Genomic DNA, 25,474 nt, shown 5'->3' with positions numbered 1-25,474 from the left:
CATTCAGCAGATCAGGAGAGCAGTCAGAGCCTCGCATACTGAGTTTATTGTGGGAGTGTCTCAATAATACTTAAAAGTTCAGGAAGCACCCCCAACAAGGCACAGGCACAGGTTGGGTAAATGAGTAAAAAGAAAAAAAATAGAACCTGACCAGAGACAATTACTTTGGTCCCATGAAGGACCAAAATATACAATCTGAAGATGGGAAAGTCAATGGTTCTTCAACTAAAGACTCCAAGAAATACAGAAATTGGGCTCAGGCTATGACAGAGCTCCAAAAAGGTTTTGAAAATTAGGTAAGGGAGGTAGAAGAAAAATTGGAAAAAGAAATGAAAGATATACAAGAAAAATATGAAAATGAAGTCAAGGAGATGTAAAAAGGTGCTTATTCAAGGAGTTGCAAAAATTTGATGAAGAAAATAAGATGGGGTGGCTAGGTGCTGCAGTGCATTAAGCACTGGCCTTGTAGTCAGGAGTACCTGGGTTTAAATCCGGTCTCAGACACTTAATAATTACCTAGCTTTGTGGCCTTGGGCAAGCCACTTAACCCCATTTGCCTTTCAAAAACCCCAAAAAATAACATAATACAAACCAGTTTAGATCAAATGGATAAAACAGTTCAAAAAGTTATTGAGCTTGAGAATGAGTAAAAAAGCAGAATTGGGCAGAAGAAAAAGGATATAAGAAAGCTCTCTGAAGAAAACAAATCCCTCAAATGTATAATGGAGTTGAAAGAAGCTGATGACTTTGTGAGAAATCAAGATGCATTAATTCAACACCAAAAGAATAAAAAAATAGAAGAAAATGTGAAATATTTCACTAAAAAAAACTGATCCAGAAAACAGATCCAGGAAATATAATTTAAAAATTATTGGGCTATTTGAAAGTCATGAACAGAAAAAAGCTTTGACTTCATTCTCAAAGAATTTATACAGGAAAATTGTCCTGATATCCTAGAAGCAGAGGATAAGATAGAAATTCAGAGAATTCATGATCTCCCTCAGAAAGAGATCCAAAAATAGAACCACCAGGAATCTTAGAGCCAAGTTCTAGAATTCCCAAGTCAAAGAGAAAATATTACAAGCAGCCAGAAAGTAATGATTCAAATATGGAGCTACAGTCAGGATTATCCAGGATTTAACAAAATCTACATTAAGGGTTTGTATGGCTTGTAATATAATATTCCAGAAGACAAAAGAACTTGAAATGCAACTGAGATTCAACTACCCAGGAAAACTGAACATCCTCTTCCAAGGGAAAAGATGAAAAAAGATGAAACAGGGGAGTTTCAAATTTTCCTGTTGAAATTACCAGAGCTGAACAGAAAGTTTGATCTGCAAGTATAGAACTCAACTGAAGCATAGAGAGAATAGATGAGAAGGGTAAATGATGAGGGACTTAATGATGTTTAACTGCATGGAAAGATGATATTTATAATGCTCATATGAACCTTTTTTATTTAATAGAGCATGTAGAAATTGCTTTTATGGATGAGGCACAGGAGAGAACTGAATTTGAAGATATTGCAAAAAGGGAGTCAATGGGTGAAAAGGAAATGTACTGGGAGTAAGATAAAGGAGAGGTAGAATAGGCTAAGAGATTTCATGTAGTTTTTGCAATAATATGGAAGGAGGGAAGGCAACAGGGTATGAGGGAGCCTTCATTTTCATCTGAATGCCTCAGAGGGGAAACAGCATACACACTCAATAAGGCATACACATCCAGAAGAAAAAGGAGAGAAAGGGGATGGGGAGGGGAGGGGGGAATGTGGGTGTTAGAGGAGAGTATGATAACACATTTTCTTTTTTATTTTTTGCTAGGTCATGGCATTGGTTGGCCTGACTGGGACCATGAGGCCAGGTGGTTGCTCTTGGCCCCAGGGGTCAGTGCTGTGTCCACTGTGTTGCTTTGGCTGCTCTACAGCACATTTTTGAAGAGGGGACAGCATGAAAGGAGAAAGAAAATAAAATAGATGGCAATAGGGAAGAATGGATGGCGGAAATTACAATCTGCAACTGCAACTGTGGATAAATATGGAAGTAACTTCTATGATTGACTTATGATAAAGAGGGTGATTCATCCAAGAAAGAGTTGATGGTATTAGAACACATAATGAAACATATTTGTTTTCTCTTTCTTTCACTTTATATCTTATGAAATTTTATATTTTGTGGGGGTAGATGGCATTATATTTACTCTTAAATAAGAATATTGTAGTAATGTGTGAATAAATTAAAGAAAAATTAATGTCAAAGACACAATACATTTATGATACATAAATAGCAATTCTTAGCTTTAATTCAACTGGCTGCTTATTGCAATAGGTTAAAAATTATTTTCAAAGGAAGGAATATTAGCTTATTCATTATACATAGGAAATTCTAAACTATTTTGTAATGCTCAGTATCTTTGCTTTGCTTTGCTCACAGAATTTTGTGAAACTGATTTGTGAGGAAATTTGAGAACCAGAGAAAGGATAAGTAGCACTGGGTGAAAATTAATGGGTAGGAAATTCAGAGTAATCTTATTAGAATATATTACATACTATTTGGAATATAAAAGAAAACTGATGAGAAATTTGAGAAATGACTCACAAATACAGCAAAAACTGGGACATAGCTAAAAAAGAGGAATTTCAATTATCTAACTACTGATTTCTCATCCATGTATTCCTTTCCATTCCCTTCCTCTGTTACACCCTTTCTTTTCCTTTTATCTCCTCCTTCTTCCTTCCTCATCATCCCTTCCCCTTTCCTCTACCCATCCCACAAAAAATATTCTTGATTTCCCTAACAAGGAAGAACTAGATGCTGGAATAAGAATGAAGGAAATTCTGGAAGAACATTCTTATTTTCTCCTAGTCTTTGTGTTTGAGAGAGACATAAAATCCAGATATAGCTTGATATGAACTCTAGGGAAACTTTTGGGGGCAAAAACACATTTCAGAGGTGGCAAGGTGGTGCAGTGGATAGAGCACTGGCCCTGGAGTCAAAAGTACCGATTTCAAATCTGGCCTCAATCAATAAATGCTTAGCTGTGTGACCTTGGGCAAGTCACTTAACCGGATTACCTTGTGAAGGAAAAACAAAAGAAAAAAAAATCTTTCAAAAGGTTCAGAGCACTAATAGTTGATTTTTATTGACATAAATATTGTTAGGGAAATCAGGGAGGATGAAAAAGTGGCATTATTCCAGAAGATTACATAAATAGATAGATGATAGATAGATAGATCGATAGATAGATAGATAGATAGATAGATAGACAGATAGATAGAAAAAAGGGGTAGGGTTAGAGAAATAGAGAGTTAGAGAGAGATAGACATAGATATAGAGATACAGTGATATAGATTAGTAAAAGATACACAAATTTATATACATAAATATATATATACATGTACATATTTATTTGAATAGGTATCCATTCACGCATATACACAGACATGTATACACATGTGTATACATATACCTATACTTTCCTATGCATGAACAACTATATCTATATCTATATCTATATCTATATCTTAATCTATATCTATATCTATATCTATATATCTATGTCTATGTCTATGTCTATGTCTATGTCTCTCTCTATATATGTATATATGTATATATGTGTGTATATATATATATATATATATATATATATATATATATATATATATATAAATTGTCTCAGCAGCTAGGCAAAACAATAGATGCCAGCATTTAGATTAGCAAGCCAGCAGGAAGGGTAAGATTCCATAGACAAAGTATTAACCCTAGGAACACTGGGATAAAAGACAGGATTGGGTCCAAACAAATCACTATATAGGTAGAACCTGGACATAAAGGAGGAAAGAATGTCTGTATGGGCAAATTCTAGGTTGATGAAAGCCAGGGATTGAACCCCAGCTCCCTATACTCCAGGAGAAGAGCTCAAACAATCAAAATGATCAAACAAAGTAGAAGAGTGCTAACCTTAGAATGCTACTATGTGCATAGAGATGATAAAAATGCTAACTCAGAAGAATAAAGCAGTGAAAAATTTCTTATGTGGGAAGTCTCAAAGGAATCTATGAATTGGACTCAAATCCAAAACCTCATAGAAGAGCCTGAAAAAGAATTTAAATAAAAAGAGAGGAAAAAAAAAAATTGGAAAAAAAGAAATGATATTCACATAGGAAAATCATGGAAAATTAAAAAAAGAAATCAATTTCTCTAAAAGCAAAATAATCCAATGGAAAAAGACTGAAATTCTTCAAAATATAAAATGGAACAATTAAAAAATGATTGCAGCTCATCCCCAAATCAACCAACTTAAAAGGAAATGCAACTCAGCAACAAGTAAAATTAACCAATTGGAAAAAAAAAGAACCAAAAGCTAGCTGAAGAAAATAAAATTTGATTTGGACCAATAGAAACCAATAAATCTATGAGCCACCCAGATTCCACCAAAGTCAAAAGAATGAACAAATTGAAAGGAAAACAGAAAATGTCTTTTAGGAAAAACAAATAACCTGGAAATTGGATCCAAGAGAGATGACTTATGAATTTATGGTCTATTAGAAAACCTACATCAAAAAAAAACATACCTTGAAATGATCTTTCATAAAATTATTAGGGTAAAATTCCCCAAATATAGATCAAGAGGACAAAATAACCATTAAAATAATACACAGAATCCCTCCAGAAAGAGACCCCAGGATAAAAACTCCAAACTTTATCATAGTCAAATTCCTAAATTCACAAATAAAGGAGAAAATACTGCAAGCAACCAAAGAAATTTAAAAACAAAGGAAGCACAAAGCTTATCAGTCTCAAGATTAAAGGATCTGAGAGCCCAGAATATGATATTTCTGTGGGCAAAGGACCTTACATTATAATCAATAATTTTCTACCCTGTAAAATTCAACACATTCTGTTAGGGGAAAAGATGAATGTTCAATGAAATAGAGGACTTCCAAAATTTACTGATAAAAAGACCAGAACTGAACAGAGAATTTGATTTTTGAATAAATGATTCAAAAGAAGCATTAAAAGGTAAATGGAAATGGGGGGGAGGACTCAACTGTATGTCAATAATATTAAATTGCATAAAATCCTATAAGGGAAGAAAACACTTATAACTCTCGACAACTGTATTTCTCTTAGGAAGTTATTGAGGTGAGCATATTTAAAGAGATTGTAGTTACAGTACATGGGTATGGATGTTTCTTTTTTTTTCAAATGATATTTTCTTTTCTTTTCTTTTTCCAATTCACATGTATATGCATATTTTTAAGTCACATGATTTGCTTTCACCCTCCCTTCCTACTCCCCTCTCTCCAGCAGTGAACAGTAAGGTGAATATTGTACATAAACATTTATCCTTCACATGTTTGTTATGATTGGCTCTTGTTAATCATTATTGAATAAGACCAAAATTATATCAATATGTTTGAGAGAAATTACAGTGATTTCCAACTGTGTTGTTCAGACCAATACAAATTCAGAATGCTCTGTCACAGGAAGGGCTCAAACAGACCAGTAAACACCTTGGATGTTTATTTTAAAGTTAAGTTTCTCACTTTTCTTTTGAACTGCCTTGCTCATAAAGCTCAGCATTCTCTCTGATGAGGGCATCCAATGGTAGTTCTTTACCAGTGTCTCCCATATCTTATAATCAATGAAAAAATCCTTAAGAGAGTCTTTCAGGGTTTTCACATATTTATTGTACTTAAAGGCTATTAAAATAATTAAATCAGAAGTGATTTTACATTCTAGTTACTTAGAGGTATGTAGCCATTGGCATAGAAGGTGGGAACATACTTGAGACAGTTAGATAGTACAGTAGACTGATTACTGGCCTTGGTGTCAGAAAGATGAGGGCAAAAATACAATCTTAAACATTTGACACTTACTATCAAGTGTGACCCTGAACAAGTCACTTCATCCTGATTACCTCAAATCCAGGACAATCTCCAGTTATCTGGATTCATATCTGGCCACTTGAGGAGACAGCTAGACTGGTGACTTTGCATAGTTCCCATTACTCAAATCCAGATCATGTGCTTCTCATGGCATCATCTCCCTGATGTCATGGTCTTCTTTGAGAATATAGGAGAAATATCATCATCACCTGGGATCATATGTATAAAATGAATAGTAAGTGAACTTATCATAATATATACTTTAGTTAAATAGGATTTATAAATGCCATGGTACTAGCACAGGGGAGAGGTGTAGGGTTATGATTATAGTACTCTACAGACTGAGGGAGAGAGTATACTTAGAGGGTCTGGACATGAAAACATCAGGAAGAGATATGCTTTGCTTGATGCTTTGACTTCAATTGATGGGAATTTGATTGTGGGGGGAAATGCATGTGTTTTTTAAAATGATTTAGCTCTGCAAGATGCTTTAGCCACAAGGATTGTGTGTCCATGAATGGTATCTGTGAAGGTATTCAATTGTAATTTGATTATAATTTGATATGATCTGTGACTTTTGAGAGGTGTATTTCTAATGAGATTAAAGGGAAGAGAATACTTAGGGTTGGTGAGGCAATGATGTTTATCAGTCAATTAGTCTTTGAGAAAAGTACTTCAATCAGGCCAGATAAAGGAGAATATTTTGACAAATGGGATGAAAGTACAAGTCCTGGCAGAAAAAAATAAAATTATAAAAAGAAGGATTATACTAGAAGACTAGTTATAAGTGGATAAATAACACCAAATGAAGAGGCACAAAGGGAAAGAAGAGAGAAGGTGAACACTGAGCAATTACTATTCAATAAATTTGGTCCAGAGAAGGAATAACATACATTCCCAATTAGGTTTAAAAATCTACATAATCAGGGAGATAGGTGGTACAGTGGATAGAACACCAGTCTAACTCAGGAGAGCCTAAGTTCAAATCCAACCTCAGACACTTAATAATTGCCTAGTTGTGTGACCTTGGGCAACTCACTTAACCTCATTGCCTCTTAAATAAAAAAAAAATTAAAGATCTACCTAACCTATACAGAAGTTGGTGGTGGGAGAAAAGGGAAAGAGAAGGGAAGAAGGAAAAGATAAAAGGAAAGGTAAAGGTAAAATTGAAAGTATAACAAAAGGTAACATTTTTTGTAAAAGTTAAAGTGGAAAGGGAGTGATACTTTGGTGAGGAGGAAAAAGGGAAAGGAAAGTGAAAAGTATAAATGGGGGTAAATAAGAATTAGTAATGTTAACTATAAATGTGAACAGGAGTACCTATCCCATAAAATGGCAGCAGATAGTAGAATGGATAAGAACCACAATCCTGCAATATATTGTTTATGAGAAACATATTTGAAGAAGAGATATAAACAGCATACCAGTTAAGGCTGAAGCAAATTATACTATAGTTTAGCAGAAGTTAAAAAAAATCAGGGGTAATGATCCTGATCTCAGACAAAGTAAAAGCAAAATAGATATACTTAAAATAGATAAGGAAAGACTTTTCTTAAAAGTCACCACAGGCAAAGAAATTACATCAGTATTAAACATATAGGCACTTTGTTTAGTGTCCAATTTATTAAAGTAGAAGCTGAATGAATTACAAGGAGACACAGATAACAAAAATGTAATAATGGCTGATTTCAATCTCTTTCTCTCAGAACTAGATTTATCTAAACAAAAGTCGAACAAGAAGTAAGTTAAAAAGGTGAATAAAATATTCGAAAACATGATAGACCACTGCAGAAAAATGCATGGGAATAGAAAAGAATATAACATTTCCTCTGCAGTACATGGTTATTACTGGGATAATACACCATGATCAGGTAATCAAGGATGGGTCAATATTAGGAAAACACTGAAAATAATTGAACAAAATAACAATCATAAAATTATCTTAATAGATGCTGGAAAAGCCTTTGAGAAAATACAATATCTATTACTATTAAGAGTTGTAGAGAGGGGTGGCTAAGTGGCACAGTGGATAGAGCACTGGCCCTGGAGTCAGGAATACCTGAATTCAAATCCATCCTCAGACAATAATTACCTAGCTTTGTGGCCTTGGGCATTCCACTTAACTCCATTTGTCTTGTAAAAACCTAAAAAAAAGTTGTAGAGAATGTTGTAGTTATCCTTAATATAATAATCAGTATCTAAAGCCATCAACAAATACTAAAACTAGGAGCAATTCCAATAATATCAAGGTAATGCAAGTATGTCCACTATCTCCATTACTATTCAATAAAGTATTTGAATATTTAGCTTTAGAAATTAGAAAAGAAATAAAAGTAATTAGAATTGGCAAAAAGGAAACAAAATTTTCATCCTTTGAAAATGATATGATGATATACTTAGAGAAAATAAGAAAATCATCTAAAAAGTGACTGAATATAATTAACAACTTCTGCAATGTAGAAGAATATAAAAACAAACTTACATAAATCATCAACATTTATATGTATTTATAACAAAAAACAAAACCTACGGGCAACAGGTAGAAAGAGAAATTTCAAGTAAAAAATAACAGCAGACTGCATTAAAAATTTCGGAAACTAAATTCCAAGACAAAAGCAGAAACTGTATGAAAATAATTACAAAGCATTTTTCACACAAATTAAGTCAGATATTTGGAAAAATATCTGGTGGTTATGTCTAGTTAATATTATTAATCTATTCAAATTAAATTACTTATTCAGTGCCATACCAATCAAACTGCCAAATAACTGTTTTACCAATCTAGAAAAATTGTAACAAAATTCAACTGGAGCAACAAAAGATCAAGAATAACAGGAGAACTGATGTAAATATTTGTAAAGGAAGATGATCTTGCTCTACCAGATCTAAAACTATACCTTAAAAGGCAGTCATCAAAATTACTTGGTAAACAACAAATAAGAGAAACCATCAATTATTACATCAAAGAAAATTATACTAAAGAGACATCATGCCAAAATGTAGGGGATGCAACCAAGTAAATTTTGAGAGGAAACTATATCCCTCTAAATTCCTATATGAATAAAATAGAGAAAGAGGAGATCAATAAATTGGTCATTTAACAAAAAAAAAGATAAAAAAGAACAAATTAAAGATGCCCAATTAAATGACACAATATAAATTCTGAAAATCAAGAGAAAAGTTAATGAAATTGAAAGCAAGAAAACCACTGACCTCATAAATAAAACTAAATGATGGTTTAATGAAAAAGTCTTTGATTAATAAAATTTAAAAAATAGAAAGAAGATAACCAAATCACCAGTATCAAAAATGAAAAGGGTGAACTAACCACTAATGAGGAGGAAATTAAAGATAATTCATTGCTTACTTTGCTGAGCTGTATGCCAATAAATTGAATAACTTGAGTTAAATGGATGAATACTTACAAAAATATAAACTGTCCAGATTAACCAAAAAGCAAATAGATTACTTAAATAATCCTAATGCAGTTTAAGCAATTGAAGAAAATATCAATAAACTCCTGAAGAAAAAGCCTCCAGGTCCACATGGATTTACAAGTGAATTCTACCAAACATTTAAAGATCAATAATTCACATTCTACATAATCTATTTACAAATAGGAGGAGTTCTGTCAAACTCCTTTTAAGACATCAACAAGTGTTGATACCTAAGCCAGGAAGAACCAAAACAGTCAAAGAAAATTATAGACCAATCTCCCTATTGAATATTGATGCAAAAACTCTTAATAAAATTTTAGCAATGAGACTGAAGCAAGTTATTGCTAGGATAATACACAACGATCAGGTAGGATTTATACCAGTAGGCAGGGATTGTTCAATATCATAATATCCTATTAAAGCATTCAACATAATTGAACATATCAATATGAAAACCAACAAAAATCATATGATTATATCAATACATGCTGAAAAAGCCTTTGATAAAATACAACAGCTATTCCTATTAAAAATGGAAAGTTTTGTAATAAATGGAGTTTCCTTAAAATAATAGAATAGTACTTATTTAAAACCATCAACAAATATTATTATTTCTAATGAGAAGAAACTCATAGCTTTTCCAATAAAAGCAGGTGTGAAACAAGGATGCCCATTGTCACCATTACTATGCAATATGATTTTGGAAATGCAAGCTGTAGCAAAAAGAGAAGAAAAAGAAATTGAAGGAATCAGAACTGGAAATGAGGAAGCAAAGCTTTCACTCTTTCCAGATGATATAATGGCATACTTAAAGAACCTGAGAAAAATCATCTTAAAAAACATCTTGAAACAATTAACAAATTCAGCACTGTAGCAGGATATAAAATAAATCCACCTAAATCATCAGCATTTCTATATTTGAACAAAAAGCCCAATAACAAGATATAGAATGAGAAATTCCATTTAAAGCAACTATAGAAAACATTAAATATTTGAGAATCTACCTCCCAAGAAACTGTATGAATACTATTGTAAAGCATCTCTAACCTAAATAAAGTCAGATCTAAAAAATTGGGAAAATTTCTATTCTTAATGGTTAGTCTGAGTTAACATAATAAAAATGACAATTCTACCTAAACTGAATAACTTATACAATACCATGCCAATCAAATTACCAAATAACTATTTTACCAAGCTAGGAAAAGATATGGACAAAATTCATCTGCAGCAGCAAAAGGTCAAGAATAGTAAGGGAACTGTTGAAAAAAATGTAAAGGAAGGTGATCTAGCTCTACCAGATCTAAAAGTATATTAGAAAGTGGCAGTCATAAAAACTGCCTGGCATTGTTTAAAAAATAGAGTAATGGATTAGAATAAGTTCAAAAGAAACTTCAGTAAATGACAATCTGTTTGACAAACCAAAAGACTTCAGTTCTGGGATAAATCTTCCTATTTGACAAAAATTGTTGGGAAAATTTAAAAAACAATTTGACAGAAAGTAGACATAGACCTACATCTCACATCCTATACTAAAATAAGGTCAAAATGGTTACAAGATTTAGCCATATAGGGTGACACCATAGATAAATTAATCGACCAAGAAATACTCATCTATCAGATCTGTGGAAAGGTTATAAATTTGTGATCAAACAAAAATTCGAATATACTATAAACTGCAGAATGGATGATTTTTACTATATTAAATTAAAAGTGTGTGTGCACTAATAAAATCAATGCTGTCAAAATTAGACGGAAAGGAGAAAGCTAGGAAACAAACTTCAAAAATAGTTCTGATAAAGGTCTCACATCTAAAATACATAGAGAATTGCATCAAATTTAAAAGGTCATAAGTCATTCTCCAATTGATAAATAGTCAAAGAACATGAACAGACAGTTTTCAAATGAAGGAATTAAAGCATAATCATATGAAAAAATGTTTCAAATCATTGTTGATTAGAGAAATGTAATTAAAAACAACAATGAAGAATCATCACCTCACACCTTATCAGTATGGCTGAGATGAGAAAAGGGCCATGGTCAATGCTTGAAGAGGTTGTGGGAAAATTGGGACACTGATGCATTGCTGGTAGAGTTATGAATGGATCCAGTATTTCTGGAGAGCAATATAGAGCTATGCCCAAAGAGCAAAAGAACTGTCCATACCCTTTGATGCAGCAATTCCAATTCTAAGTCTATACCCAGAAGAAATTATGAAAAAAATGGGAAAAGTCCTACATGTTCCAAAATATTCAAAGCATCTTTTTTGAGGTGGGAAAGAAATGGAAATTGAGGGGCTGCTCATTAATTGTGAAATGTGTAAGCAAGCTGTGGTATATGAATACTATGGAATATTATTGTTCTCTAATCATAAGTGGTTGTACTCTAGAAAAGCATGGAATGTAATAAAGGATCTGATGCTGAGCAAAGGGAGCAGAATCAAGAAAACAATTCACACATTAGCATCAACATTGTGAGATGGTCAAACAGCTCCTCTCAGCAGTTCAGTGAACTAAGGCAACCTTATTAGAACAACTATGGACAATGTTAACCTTATCCAGAGGAAGAAAAACAAAACAAAACAAATTGAAACAACAAAAAGAAAAGAGGAAAAACCAACCCTTCAGAATATGATGAACATTTTACAAAAAAAATGTCTTTTATGTACCTCCCTTAATCTTAATTCCTCATACTAAAAATGACTAAAATGTAAAGATATTTATAAAAAAAATAAGTATGTACAATGTTATCCTGACTGGTTGCTGCTGTGGGGAGGGGATGGGAGGGGAAGAGAACTTAGAAGGAAATTTTGTATTTTAGAAATATACATCTGCATATGGATAAAATAAATAAATAAACACATGGTTTTTAAAAATACCTGTTTGGTACTGGTTAAGAAATAGAGATTTGGGCCAGTGAATTGATGGCTTCAAATGAAATAGCAGTCCATGATGATAGAAATCTAGTATGCCAAATGCAAAGATATTACATTATGAGATAAGAACTCAGTATGTGACAAAAAAAATTTTGGGAGAGCTTGAAAATAGTATGAAAAAAAAACTAGGGACTTCTGGCCAAGATGGTTGAGAGAAGACAGGAACAGTTCTAAAGTCTCCTGATCTTTCCCACCTATCATAGGAAACAAACCTCTTAAAAGAAATCCAACCCACAAAACCCAGAAAGAAAAGCCAGGAGAAAGAACATCTACCTCAGGATTTGTCTCCCCCCCAGCAGCACTGAAAGAATTTGCCAGGTAAATCTGGGCTCAGAGGGAGGATCAGCCCCAGATCAACCAGATTAACAGCTGAATTGGAGCCTGGAGTCTGAGGGCCCAAGAAAGAGCCTGACCTGCTGGATCAGTGGTGGGGTTAGATGGCAGGGACTTGAGTCAATGAGGGACAGAGGCACTGGTGTTGGTACTGTCCCTCGGGAGCTTGTGGACAGGCCTGAGGGGAGAGTTCTGGTGCAGGAGAGCTGTGGACACCATCCCAGGGCTCCTCTGGTCTGAGGAACTCGGAGTCCATGCCTCCATTGCAGCTCAGGTTTCTTCCCTGAACAGGCAATTGCAAACTTATTCTGCCTCAGGCCCATGTGTGTGAGCAGAAGAACCAGTCCACCTGACAATCAAGAGTGAATGACCTCAGGCCAGGGTAAAGTGCACCACTGATTGAAAGCAAAAGAATTTAATAGCTGCAACTCCTCCCTTCAAGGAAAGAGAGAAGGCCTCAATCAAGGTCATAGACACTCCAGAGAAAGCAGCCAGCACCTCCTACTGGCCAGCCAGAGAAATTGTACTCAAGTGAGTAAAGCCTCTAGTGATGCCAAGACCCTGTGAACCAGTACCTCCCCAACTCAAGGTCTTAGCAAAATGAAGAAGGTTCAGCGGAAAAGTGGACCCATAGAAAAATTCTTGGAAGGGAAAGACCCTAACTCAGAAAGACCTAGAACCTCTGAGGAGAATAGGATCTGGTCTTCACCACAGAAAGACTTCCTTGAAGAAATGAGGAAGGAGCTCAAAAATCAACTGGAAAATTTGGGAGAGACAATCAATACTTTGCAACAAGAAAACAAATACTTAGAAAGTAAAATTGGACAAATATAAAAGGATAATAAATCTCTCAGATCATCATTTGGACAATTACAAAATGAAAATAAATCTCTCACATCATCAACTGGACAAATACAAAATGAGAATAAATCTCTCAGATCTTCAATTGGCAAAAAGAAAATAATTCTCTCAAAACCTCAATTGGTGAAATGGAAATCTCTTTCAAAAGTATAATTGACCAATTGGAAAAGGAATTGCAAAAGGTTAATGAAGAAAACTCCTCCCTCATAAAAAGAATGCAGTCTACAGAAACTAATGACTCTATGAGACAACAAGAATCAGTTAAACAAAATTAAAAAATGGAAATACCTCATCAACAGCACCACTGACCTCAAGAATAGATTGAGGAGAGGCAACCTGAGAATTATAGGACTTCCTGAAAAAATTGAAGAGAAAAAAAGCATGGACTTAATATTATGGGATATAGTGATAGAAAACTGCCCTGATATCATACAATCAGAGGGCAAAGTAGTTATTTAAAGAATACATCGATCCCCTCCAGAAAAAGGAACTAAAGAGAATACACGGAGGAATGTTGTGGCCAAATTCCAGAACCACTATCACATAAAAGAAAAAAATCCTGCAAGCAGCCAGAAAGAAACAAGTAAAATAGCAAGGAGCCACAGTAAGGATCACGCAGGACCTGGCTGCATGAAGATTAAGGGATTGAAATGCCTGGAATGAGATATTTCCAAGAGCAAGGGAGCTTGGAATGCTCCCAAGAATCGCCTTTCCTATAAAGCTGAGCCTTCACTTCCAGGGGAAAAGATGGACATTTAATGAAATGGAAGAATTCCAAAAATTCCTGATGAAAAGACCAGAGCTAAATAGACAATTTGGACATCAAACAGGAGGTTCAAGAGACACATCAAAAGGTAAAAATATAAAAAAAAAAATGGGTGAAAGGGAAAAAAAACTGCTATCCAGTAAGTTGAAACTGGCTATATTCCAGCATGGGGAAAAAGATTCTCATAAATCTTAAGAATTGTAAATCTAACAGAAAGAATATACCTTGCCAGAAATGATGGACATTCATGATCTATCCATGAGGCTGCTATCTAGAGAGATGTACCTGGCTTTAAAACCTTTTGGGAGAAAGACTCTAATAACTCTCAGGAATTTTGACTCTATTTGAATGAATATACTGAACTAGAAGTGACAGACACTCAGAATTTTCTATGACTCAGAATGATCTAAAACACACTACCTCCTTAAAAAGGGGGACAGGAAAGAGACAGAAGGAAGGAGGGGATTGAATGGGTTAAATCTCATTACACTAAGAGGTACACAAATCCTATAGAACTAGAAGGGAAGAAGGGAGTAAATGAGAAGGACCTGAATATTCTTCTCATCAGACTTGGCTTAAAGTCAGCCTACACATACTCAGTTAACTTATAAAACATCTAACCTTTCAAGGATTAAAAGGGGAAAGGGGGAGAGGGGATGGAGAAAGGGGAAATTGGGAAATAACCAAAGGAAAGGAATGGAAAAGGGAAAAAGGAAAAGGGAGAAAGAAAGGGGAGTGGTATATAGTACGGGAAAGACACTGAAGGAGTGGTATTCAGAAACAAAATACTGGGGAATATGGATAAGGGGGGAAAGGGGGAAATTACAAAAAAGGGAAAATAGCACGTAAAGCAATAAAGAATTAGTAATCATAACCTTGAATGTGAATGGGATAAACTCTCCCTTAAAACGTAAGCAAATAGCAGAGTGTATTAAAAACCAAAATCCTACAATATGCTTCTTACAAGAAATTCATTTGAAACAGAGAGGTACATATAGATTAAAGGTAAAAGGTTGAAGTAACAAAAAGCAGTGGTAGCAATCCTTCTCTCAGACAAAGCAGCAGCAAAAGTAGATTGTGTTAAAAGTGAGAAGGAAGGAAACTTTGTCCTCCTAAAAGGTACCATAGACAATAAAATCATTTTAATACTGAATATATATGCACCCAGGGTGACAACACCCAAATTCTTAGAGGAGAAGTTGAAAGAACTACAGGAAGACATAGACAACAAAACTCTACTAGTGGGAGACCTCAACCTCCCAATATCAGATCTAGATAAATCAATCATAAAATAAACAAGAAAGAAGTTAAGGAGGTAAATAGATTGTTAGAAAAATTAGCTATGCTAGACTTATGGAGGAAAGTGAACAGGGATAGAAAAGAATATACCTTTTTCTCTGCAGTACATGAAACTCATAAAAAAATTGACCATGTACTAGGACATAAAAACCTAATGATCAACTGCAGAAAGGCAGAAATACTTAATACATTTTTCTCAGATCACAATGCAATAAAAGTCATATGCAATATTGGGTCAAGGAGATATAGACCCAGAACAAACTGGAAACTGAATAACCTTATTTTAAATAGAGTGGACCAAAAAAAAGCAAATTCTAGAAAGAATTAACCATTTTATCCTAGATAATGATAATAATGAAACAACATACCAAAACCTTTGGGATTTATTCAAAGCAACTCTCAGCGGATATATTATAGCTCTAAATGCTTACATGAATAAATAGGAGAAAATGGAAAGCAAGGAACTAAACATACAACTAAACAAATTAGAAAATGAAAAAATCAAAAATCCCCAATTAAATACCAAAATAGAAATTCTAAAAATTAAAGGAGAAATTAATAAAATCGAAATCAATAAAACTATTGAATTTATGAATAAAACCAAAATTTGGTATTATGAAAAAATCAATAAAACTGATAAAACTCTGGTCAGACAGGCAGAGCCAAGATGGTGACATGAAGGGATCGAGTCTAAGGAGCTCTCTGATAAAAACTCATAAATTAAGGACTCTAACTAAACTTTTAAGAGACAGAACCCACAAAGGGACCCAGTGAGGCAGTTCTCCTACTCAAGGTAACCTGGAAAAGAGCAGAGAGGCTCTGCTCCCCGGGGCCAGAGGGGAGGCCCACCGGAGGGGTGGCCTGCCAGAGCCAAGGAACTTCAGCCTCCTGGAGGCAGCCCCAGGGCGGTGGGGGCCACAACTCGCAGCAGCGGGGGAGTCTCCTGGGCTGCACCCCGGGGAGCACCTGCACAGAGTGGGGGAGCAGTGGGGGACCTCTGCTGGGGTGAATATGTGGAGCCCAGCCCTCAGGGCACACAGCCAGCAGCCTGGTCTTTCAGCAGCCTAGACCTGGAAACAGAAGCAGGTGGAGCTGGTAAGCAGGAGCCCCCAGGACATGAGCCCATTGAGATAAGGGAGGGGAGTGAAGAGAGACTGCAGAGTTCTGTCCTCTGCCCCTGGAAAAGGACTCTGTAGCTCTGACCACATTCAGATCCTGATCACAGTATAGGCCCCCCCATAGAACAACAGGGCCCCCTCCACCTCAACCCCATGGCAGAGGGGGGCGCATATGATCTTTCACAGACCAGGAGGGAGGACAGAACCTCATACACTGAGACCCTTGTGGGAGTGTCCCAAAAGCTCAAGAAGCACCACCCAAAAACAGGCTTAGGCTGGGAAAATGAACAAAGAAACAAGAGAAAGACCATTGAGAAATATTTTGCAAATGAGCCCAAGAAGGATCAAAATACTCAAATGAGGGAGTTGAAGAAAAACTGGGAAAAGAAAGGAGAGAGATGCAGGAAAAACATGAAAATGAAGTCAGCAGCTTAGTCAAGGAAATCCAAAAAAATGTTGAAGAAAATAGCATGCTAAAAAACAGCTTAGGTCAAATGGATAAAACAGTTCAAAAAGTTATTGAGGAGAAGAATGCTTTAAAAAGCAAAATTGGCCAGATGGAAAAAGAGATAAGAAAACTCTCTGAGCAGAATAAATCCTTCAGACAAAGAATAGAATTCAGGGAGATTGATGAATTTACCAGAAATCAGCAATCAATACTTCAAAACCAAAAAAATGTAAAATTAGAAGAAAATGTGAAATATCTCATTGAAAAAAAACTGATATGGGAAACAGACTTAGGAAAGATAATTTGAAAATTATTGGAATAACTGAAAGTCATGATCAGGAAAAGAGCCTTGACATCATTTTCAAAGAATTACTACAGGAAAATTGCCCTGATATTCTAGAAGCAGAGGGCAAAATAGAAATGGAGAGAATCCACCGATCCCTCTGAGAAAGAGATCCCCCAAAACCAACCCCCAGGAATATTATAGCCAAGTGTCAGAAATCCCAAGTCAAAGAGAAACTATTACAAGCAGCCAGAAGGACACAGTTCAAATATCGTGGAGTGGCAGTCAGGATCACACAGGACTTAGCAGTAGCTACATTGGAAGCTCGTAGGGCTTGGAATACAATATACCGGAAGTCAAAAGAGCTTAGAATACAGCCAAGAATGAACTACCCAGCAAGGCTGAATGTCCTCTTCCAGGGAAAAAGATGGACTTTCAATGTACCAGGGGAATTTCAAAGGTTCCTTTTGGAATGGCCAGAGCTGAACAGAAGGTTTGATCTTCAGATACAGGACTCAGGTGAAGCATGGAGATTGGAGGAGAGGGGGGAAACATGAGGGACTTAATGAGGATGAACTGTATGGATAGAAAAATGATACTGATAATATTCATATGAACCATCTCAGTTAATAGAGCAGGTAGAGGGAGCTTTTATAGTTGAAGCACAGGAGAAAACTGAATTCGAAGATAAAATATGGTGTAAAAATTGAGTCAATAAGAAAAAGAGGGAAATGGAATGGGAGAAAGAAAAAGGAGAGGGAGAATAGTTCAAGCTATTTCACATAATAAAATTTTTTTTTTTATGACAATGAGCTATTGCAATGATATGGAAGGGGGGAGGCAAGGGGGAATGAGGGAAACTTTGCTCTCATCAGAGATGGCTAGGAGAGGAAACAGCAAATATACTCAATGGGGTACAGACAACTGGAGTAAGATGGAGGGGGGAGCAGGGGGAAGGGGTGGGGATGTGAATAAAGGAGGAAAGGATGGACCATGGGGGGACAGTTGTCAGATATAACACATTTTCTTTTTTTACTTCTTGCAAGGGCCTGGGATTGGATGACCTGCCCAGGACCATAGGGCCAGGTGGATTCTGGGCCTAAGGGGTGGTATGGGGGCTCAGGGCTTCTTGGCCCCAGGACCAGGGATCTCTCTGCTGTGCCACTCAGCAACCCTACAGCAGAGTCAGAGTGAAATGAGAGAGAAAATATAGTACATGGTAGTGGAGAAATAAGAAAGGAGGGAGTTGCGATCAACAATGGCAACGGTGGAAAAATATGGAAGTAACTTTTGTGATGGACTTATCATAAAGAATGTGATCCACTCATGACAGAGTTGATGGTGTTGGAACAAAGACTGAAACACATTTTTTGTTATTATTATTTGGGGGAGGGTGCAGGGCAAGTGGGGCTGGGTGGCCTGCTTGAGGCCACATAGCAGGGTGATCATTGGGTGTCTGGGGCCGGATTCAGACCCAGGTGCTCCTGGCTCAAGGGCCAATGCTCTGTCTGCCACCCAGCCACCCCTACTATTATTACTATTTTATTTTATTTTGGGTCTTCCTTTTTTTCTTCTTTTTGGTTTTTGCAGGGCAGTGGGGATCGGGTGGCTTTCATGTCACATGGCTGGGTGATTATTGGGTTTACGAGGCTGGATAAGGACTGGGGTGCTAGTGGCTCCAGGGCTGGTGCTTCGTCCATTGCGCCACCTGGCCATAGCTACAATTATTACTATTATTTTTTTTTAATTTTAATTTTTTTCTCCCCCTTTTACTTTTTTGTCCAAGCTAGTCTATCTATATTCATGGGGAGAGGGGTATTTTGTTTATTTGTAAACAAGTATATTTTATTAATGTAAAGAAAAACATTTGTACAAAATGAGAATAAAACATAAATTAAAAAAATATACACATACATATGTATGAAAATAAATAAATGAATAAATAAATTCAAAAAAAATAAAACTCTGGTCAATTTGATCAAAAAAAGAAAGATGAAAAACAAATTGCTAGTATCATAAGTGAAAAAGGTGAACTTTCCTCCAATGAGGAGAAAATTAAAGTAATAATTTGAAATTATTTTGCCCAACTCTATGCCAATAAATTTGATAATCTCACTGAAATGTATGCATATTTACAAAAACATTAGTTGACCAGGTTAAATGAAGAAGAGATTAAATACCTAAAAATCTCTATCTCAGAAAAAGAAATTCAACAAGTCATCATTGAACTCCATAAAAAATATCTCCAGGGCCTGATGGATTCACAAGGGAATTCTACCAAACATTTAAGGAACAAGTGGTTCCAATTCTATATAAACTCTTTGGGAAAATAGGGAAAGATGGAACTCTGCCTAACTCTTTCTATGAATCAAATATGGTGCTGATACCTAAACCAGGAAGAGTTAAAACAGAAAAAGAAAATTATAGACCTATTTCCCTGATGAATATAGATGTAAAAATCTTAAATAAAATCTTAGCAAAATGATTACAACAAATTATCACTAGGATAATACATTATGCTCAAGTAGGATTTACTCCAGGAATGCAGGTTTTGTTCAATACTAGGGGAACTGTTAGTATACTCAAATATATCAACAACAAACCTATCAAAAATCATATGATCATATCAATAGTTGCTGAAAAAGTTTTTGACAAAATACAACATCCATTCCTACTAAAAACACTAGAGTGTAGGAATAAATGGAGTGTTCCTTAAAATGATTAACAGTATCTATCTGAAACCATCAACAAGCATTATATTCAATGGGGAGAGGCTAGAGGCATTCCCAATAAGATCAGGGGTGAAACAAGGGTGCCCATTATCACCACTGATATTCAATATTGTATTAGAAATGTTAGCATCAGCAATTAGAGAAGAAAAAGAAATTGAAGGAATTAGAATTGGGAAGGAAGAGACAAAACTCTCATTCTTTGCAGAGGACATGATGGTCTACCTAGAGAATCCCAAGAAATCATCCAAAAAACTACTGGAATCAATTAGCCATTTAAGCAAAGTTGCAAGTTATATATATCTAGCAAGATACAGCAAGAAGAGCTAGAAAGGGAAATCCCATTCAAAGTAACCTCAGACATTATAAAATACTTGCTAGTCTATTTGCCAAGATGGACTCAGAATTTTTTTGAAAACAATTAAAAAAAACACTTCTCACACAAATTAAATCAGATTTAAATAACTGGGCAAATACCAACTGCTCATGGATAGATAGAGCTAATATAATAAAAATGACTATTATACCAAAAGTAAACTGTCTGTTTTGTGCCCTACCAATCAAAATTCCAAAAAATTACTTTAATGAGTTAGAAAAAAATTGTAAGTAAATTCAGATGGAGAAATAAAAAGTCAAGAATTGCCAGGACCTTAATGAAAAAAGGGCAAAAGATGGTAGCTTAGCCCTACCTGATCTAAAATTATATTATAAAGCATCAATCATCAAAACTATTGTTTATTGGTTAAGAAATAGAGCAGTGGACCAGTGGAATAGACTAGGTGTAAAAGCAGGAGATGATTATATTAATCTGCTGTTTGATAAACGCAAAGAGTCCAGCCATTGGGAGGCCAATATTAGCAGAATGGATACTGATCATTGTTGGAAGGGTTGTGGGAAATCTGGGAAACTATTATTACACTGTTGTTGGAACTGTGAACTCATCCATTTGGAACTACGCTTAAAGAGCAACAAAAATGTGCATATCCTTTGTCCCAGCAATACCACTCCTGGGTCTATATCCTAAAGAGATGATGAAAAAAGGGTTAAAACATCACTTGTACAAAAATATTTATTGCAGCCCTGATTGTGGTGACAAAGAATTGGAAATCACATAAATGTCCATTGGTTGGGGAATGACTTAGCAAACCATGTTATATGTATGTCATGGAACACTATTATTCTACTAGAAACCAGGAGGGATGGGATTTTAGGGAATCCTGGAGGGATTTGCATGAACTGAAGCTGAGTGGTATGAGCAGAACCAGAAAAACACTGTATACCCTAACAGCAACATGGGAGTGATGATCAACCTTGAAGGACTCGCTCATTCTATCAGTGCAACAATTGGGAACAATTTGGGACTATCTGCAAAAGAAGAGTGCAGTCTGTATCCAGTTAAAGAGCTGTGGAGTTTGAACAAAGTTCAAGGACTATTCTCTTTAATTTAGGAAAAAAAACAGATATCTTATTGCCTGAACTTGTTACCTCTTAGACTTCTCTTTAAGGATATGATTTCTCTCTCATCACCCCAATTTGGATCATGGTACAACATGGAAACAAAGTAAAGAGTGACAGATTGCTTTCCATGTGGGGGGGGGGAAGTAAGATTGGGGGGGGAATTGTAAAATTCAAATAATATCTTTAATAAAAATAAATTTAACAAAAAAAAGGAAAAAAAAAACTAGACATAGACACACAGCTCACACCCTTCACCAAAATAAGTTCAAACAAGCTCTACTTAGGAGTTCAGGGAGCAAGAATAACCTCATCAACATTAAATAAAACAAAACAAAAAAAAAACCTTCTGAATCTGAATGTTCATTTTTTGTAAAAAATTCACTATGTTTCCTTTTTAAAAAATTTCTCTTATGTTTTTTCTTCCTATCTCATCATTTCTTTCTTTTCCCTAAGCCCTTATTCCTTATATAGGAAATGACTAATATTTAAGCATATTGAGCATAAATGGATAAGTAGAATGTTCACAAGACTTTTCACCACTAAGGGGAGAGGATGGGCTGGAAGGCTGTTAAGAAAGTATGTAACTTATACATATATATGCATGTGCATGAATAATTAAATATTTCCATAATATGTATCTGGATGAATGAAATACCAATTAAAAAAAAGAATTTGATTAACCACTGTATTTATATATAAGTACCATAAACCTTTTGTAACAACTGAAGTTAAACTGGCAACCTTGAAATTAATTCATTTTTTATTATAGTCTGCAATCTTATAGAAGTGTTGTTATTAACTTCTTAGTGGAATTTCTACCTCCAAATGCTGGAATGAATAATGCTCATTATAAAAATTCATGCCAAGTATAAAAACTTATATCTATATAATACATATATAAGTAAGCATATATACATATACATATGTTTGTTTATATGTATATGCATAAATACAAGCATGAATTTTAGTATTCACTAGATAATTTAGATATGAAAAAAGAAACAAAGGTATAAAAGATAGAGGCAGCAACAGGAAACAAAGTATTAATGTACAGTATTCTCCAGCAATTAGGGATGAATGCAAAGAATATTATTTCAGACCAAAATGAAACTGGTATAAGAAACTAAGTAAAATGTATTTTTTCCTAAGCAAACTAGGATAGGTATCTGCAAAGAAGGCATAAGATATTTGTTTGCTTTAACAAAATATAGAGAAGGCAGTGTTGCTCAACTTTTATTTTGCTATTTTTTTCTTCCAAGAAAAATAACTATTGCATTAGAAGGGAGGGGAATAATAGCTTACAAAATTATTGTAAAGATTAGTGAAAAGACATTCAGAGAGGATATAATTACCCATGATGAATTCAAGACATCTGGTCCTGAGGTACACATCCTAAGGTAATGCATAAATTGCAACAAAAATAAAACTTGCAAATAATTTTTGAACCAGGATAAATAATATTTGAAGAATAATGTAAAATGAAAAATGTAACAAAATTTAATAAGGATAAATTTCCCTTTATTTCCCCCCTTTTTTAAAAAAAATATTTTCATCCATTTATACATGTACATTTCCTTACAAATTTTTCCTCCACCATCCCTTCCCACTTCTCTCCCCTCAGTTAGGAATGGCCAGGCTAGCATTTTACATACATATTTTGTTAAACACATTTAGTATGTTAAACATACTAAACAAATTAGTAGTTTTTGGCATGAGGAATTAGGATTAAAGGAAATAGGTACATAAAAGAATTTTTATAAAGTGTAAATCAGATTCTGTAGGGATCACTTTCTTTTTTCCTCTGTATTTTGTTTTGTTTTGCTTTTCTTCCTCTGGTTGGGGATAATATGGTACATAATCTGTCAAATACCTTTGTCCTAGCATTCTGAACTGCTGAGAGGGATTGCTTCCATCAAGTTGTTTATCTCATAAGGTTGATGTGTAAATTGTTCTTTTTGCTTTACTGTCTTCACTCAGCATCAGCTCCTGTAAGTCATTCCATGCTTCTCTAGAGTCTAACCATTTATGGTTTCTTATAGAACAATTCCAGATTATTCATGTACCATAACTTGGTGAGACATACCCCTCAATTTCCAATTCTTTACACTACACAAAGGGCTGCTATGAATATTTTGGAACATGTAGGACTTTTTCCCATTTTTAACAACTTTTTTTCTGGATGCAGTCCTATAATTGGAATTTCTGAGTCAAAGGGTATGAACAGCTTTATTGCTCCTTGGGTATAATTCCATATTATTCTCCAGAAAGGTTGGATTTGTTCACAACTCCACTAGCAATGCATCATTGTCCCAATCTTCCTACAACTTTTCAACATTGATCATCTTCCTTTTTTCTCATCTAATAGGTGTGAGATTATACCTCAATGTTGCTTTAATTTGTGTTTCTCTAATCAATAGTGATTTTGAGAATTCTTTCATATGCTTATATATAGCTTTAATTTCTTCATTTGAAAACTTTGTGTTCATATTCTTTGACTATTTCTCAATTGGGGAATGACTTGTGACCTTATAAATTTGGTGCAATTCTCTCTATATATTTCATAAATTAGAACTTTATGAGAACTCCTGATTATTAAGTTTGTTTCCCAGCTTTCTGCTTTTCTTCTAATTTTGAGAGCATTGATTATATTAGTGCAAAACTTTTTAATTTAATATAGTCAAAATCATTCACTTTGCAGTTTATAATGTGCTTAATTCTTCTTTGGTCATAAATTCATCCCTGTTCATAGGTCAGATAGATAAAATAATTTTTGATCTATTAATGTATCCATGGTATCACTTTTTATGTCGAAATCCTGTACCCATTTTGACCATGTTTTGTTATAGGGTGTGAGATATTGAAATGTCTCTAGTTTTTGCCATACTATTTTCCAGTTTTGCAACAATTTTTGTTAAATAATAAGTTCTTATCCCAGAGGCTGATATCTTTGGGGGTCGTCAAATAATAGATTGCCATAGTCATTTACTGTGTTTTCTTTTGAACCTATCTAAATCCACTGATCTGGTACTCTATTTCTTAACCATTACTAGGCAGTTTTGATGATTGCTGCTTTATAGTATAGTTTTAGATCTGGTTAAGCCTAGGCCAAACTCCTTTACATTTTTTTCACGTTTTCTTGCTATTCCTGCCCTTTTGTTACTCTGGATGAATTTTGTTACAATTTTTTTTGTATGTCAGTAAAGTGTTTATTTAATAGTTTGATTGATATGGCACTGAATAAGTAATTTAATTTGGGCAGAATTTTCATTTTTATTATTTTAGCTCCACCTAACTATGAGCAGTTGACATTTTTAATTATGTAGAAATGATCTTATTTGGGCAAGGAGAGCTTTGTAATTGTGTTCATACAATTCCTGGGTTGATCTTGGGAGGTACATTCCCAAGGATTTAATGTTATCTACAATTATATTAAATGGAATTTCTCTTTTTAGCTCTTGTTCTTAGGCATTTTTGTCATATGTAGAAATGCTGATTATTTATGTGGGTTAAATTTAAATCCAGCTACTTTGCTGAATTTGTTAATTGATTCAAGGAGCTTTTTAGATGATTTTCTTGCGTTCTCTAACTATATTTTCATATCATCTGCAAAGAGTGAAAGTTTTTCATTGCCTATTCTGATTCGTTTAATTTCTTGTTTTTTTTTTTGTAAGGCAAATGGGGTTAAGTGGCTTGCCCAAGGCCACACAACTAGGTAATTATTAAGTGTCTGAGACCAGATTTGCACTCAGGTACCCCTGACTCCAGGTCCAGGGCTTTATCCATTACGCCACCTAGCCGCCCCTCATTCAATTTCTTTTTCTTCTTTTATTGCTATTCCTAGCATTTCTAATAGCATATTGAATAGTAATGGTGATAATGGAAGTCCTTGTTTCAGCCCTTAATTTATTGAAAATTCTCTGAGC

The sequence above is a fragment of the Macrotis lagotis genome, chromosome 3 (assembly GCF_037893015.1).
Source record: "Macrotis lagotis isolate mMagLag1 chromosome 3, bilby.v1.9.chrom.fasta, whole genome shotgun sequence".
Classification (NCBI taxonomy): domain Eukaryota; kingdom Metazoa; phylum Chordata; class Mammalia; order Peramelemorphia; family Peramelidae; genus Macrotis; species Macrotis lagotis.
Note: the sequence above shows the minus strand (reverse complement) of the source record.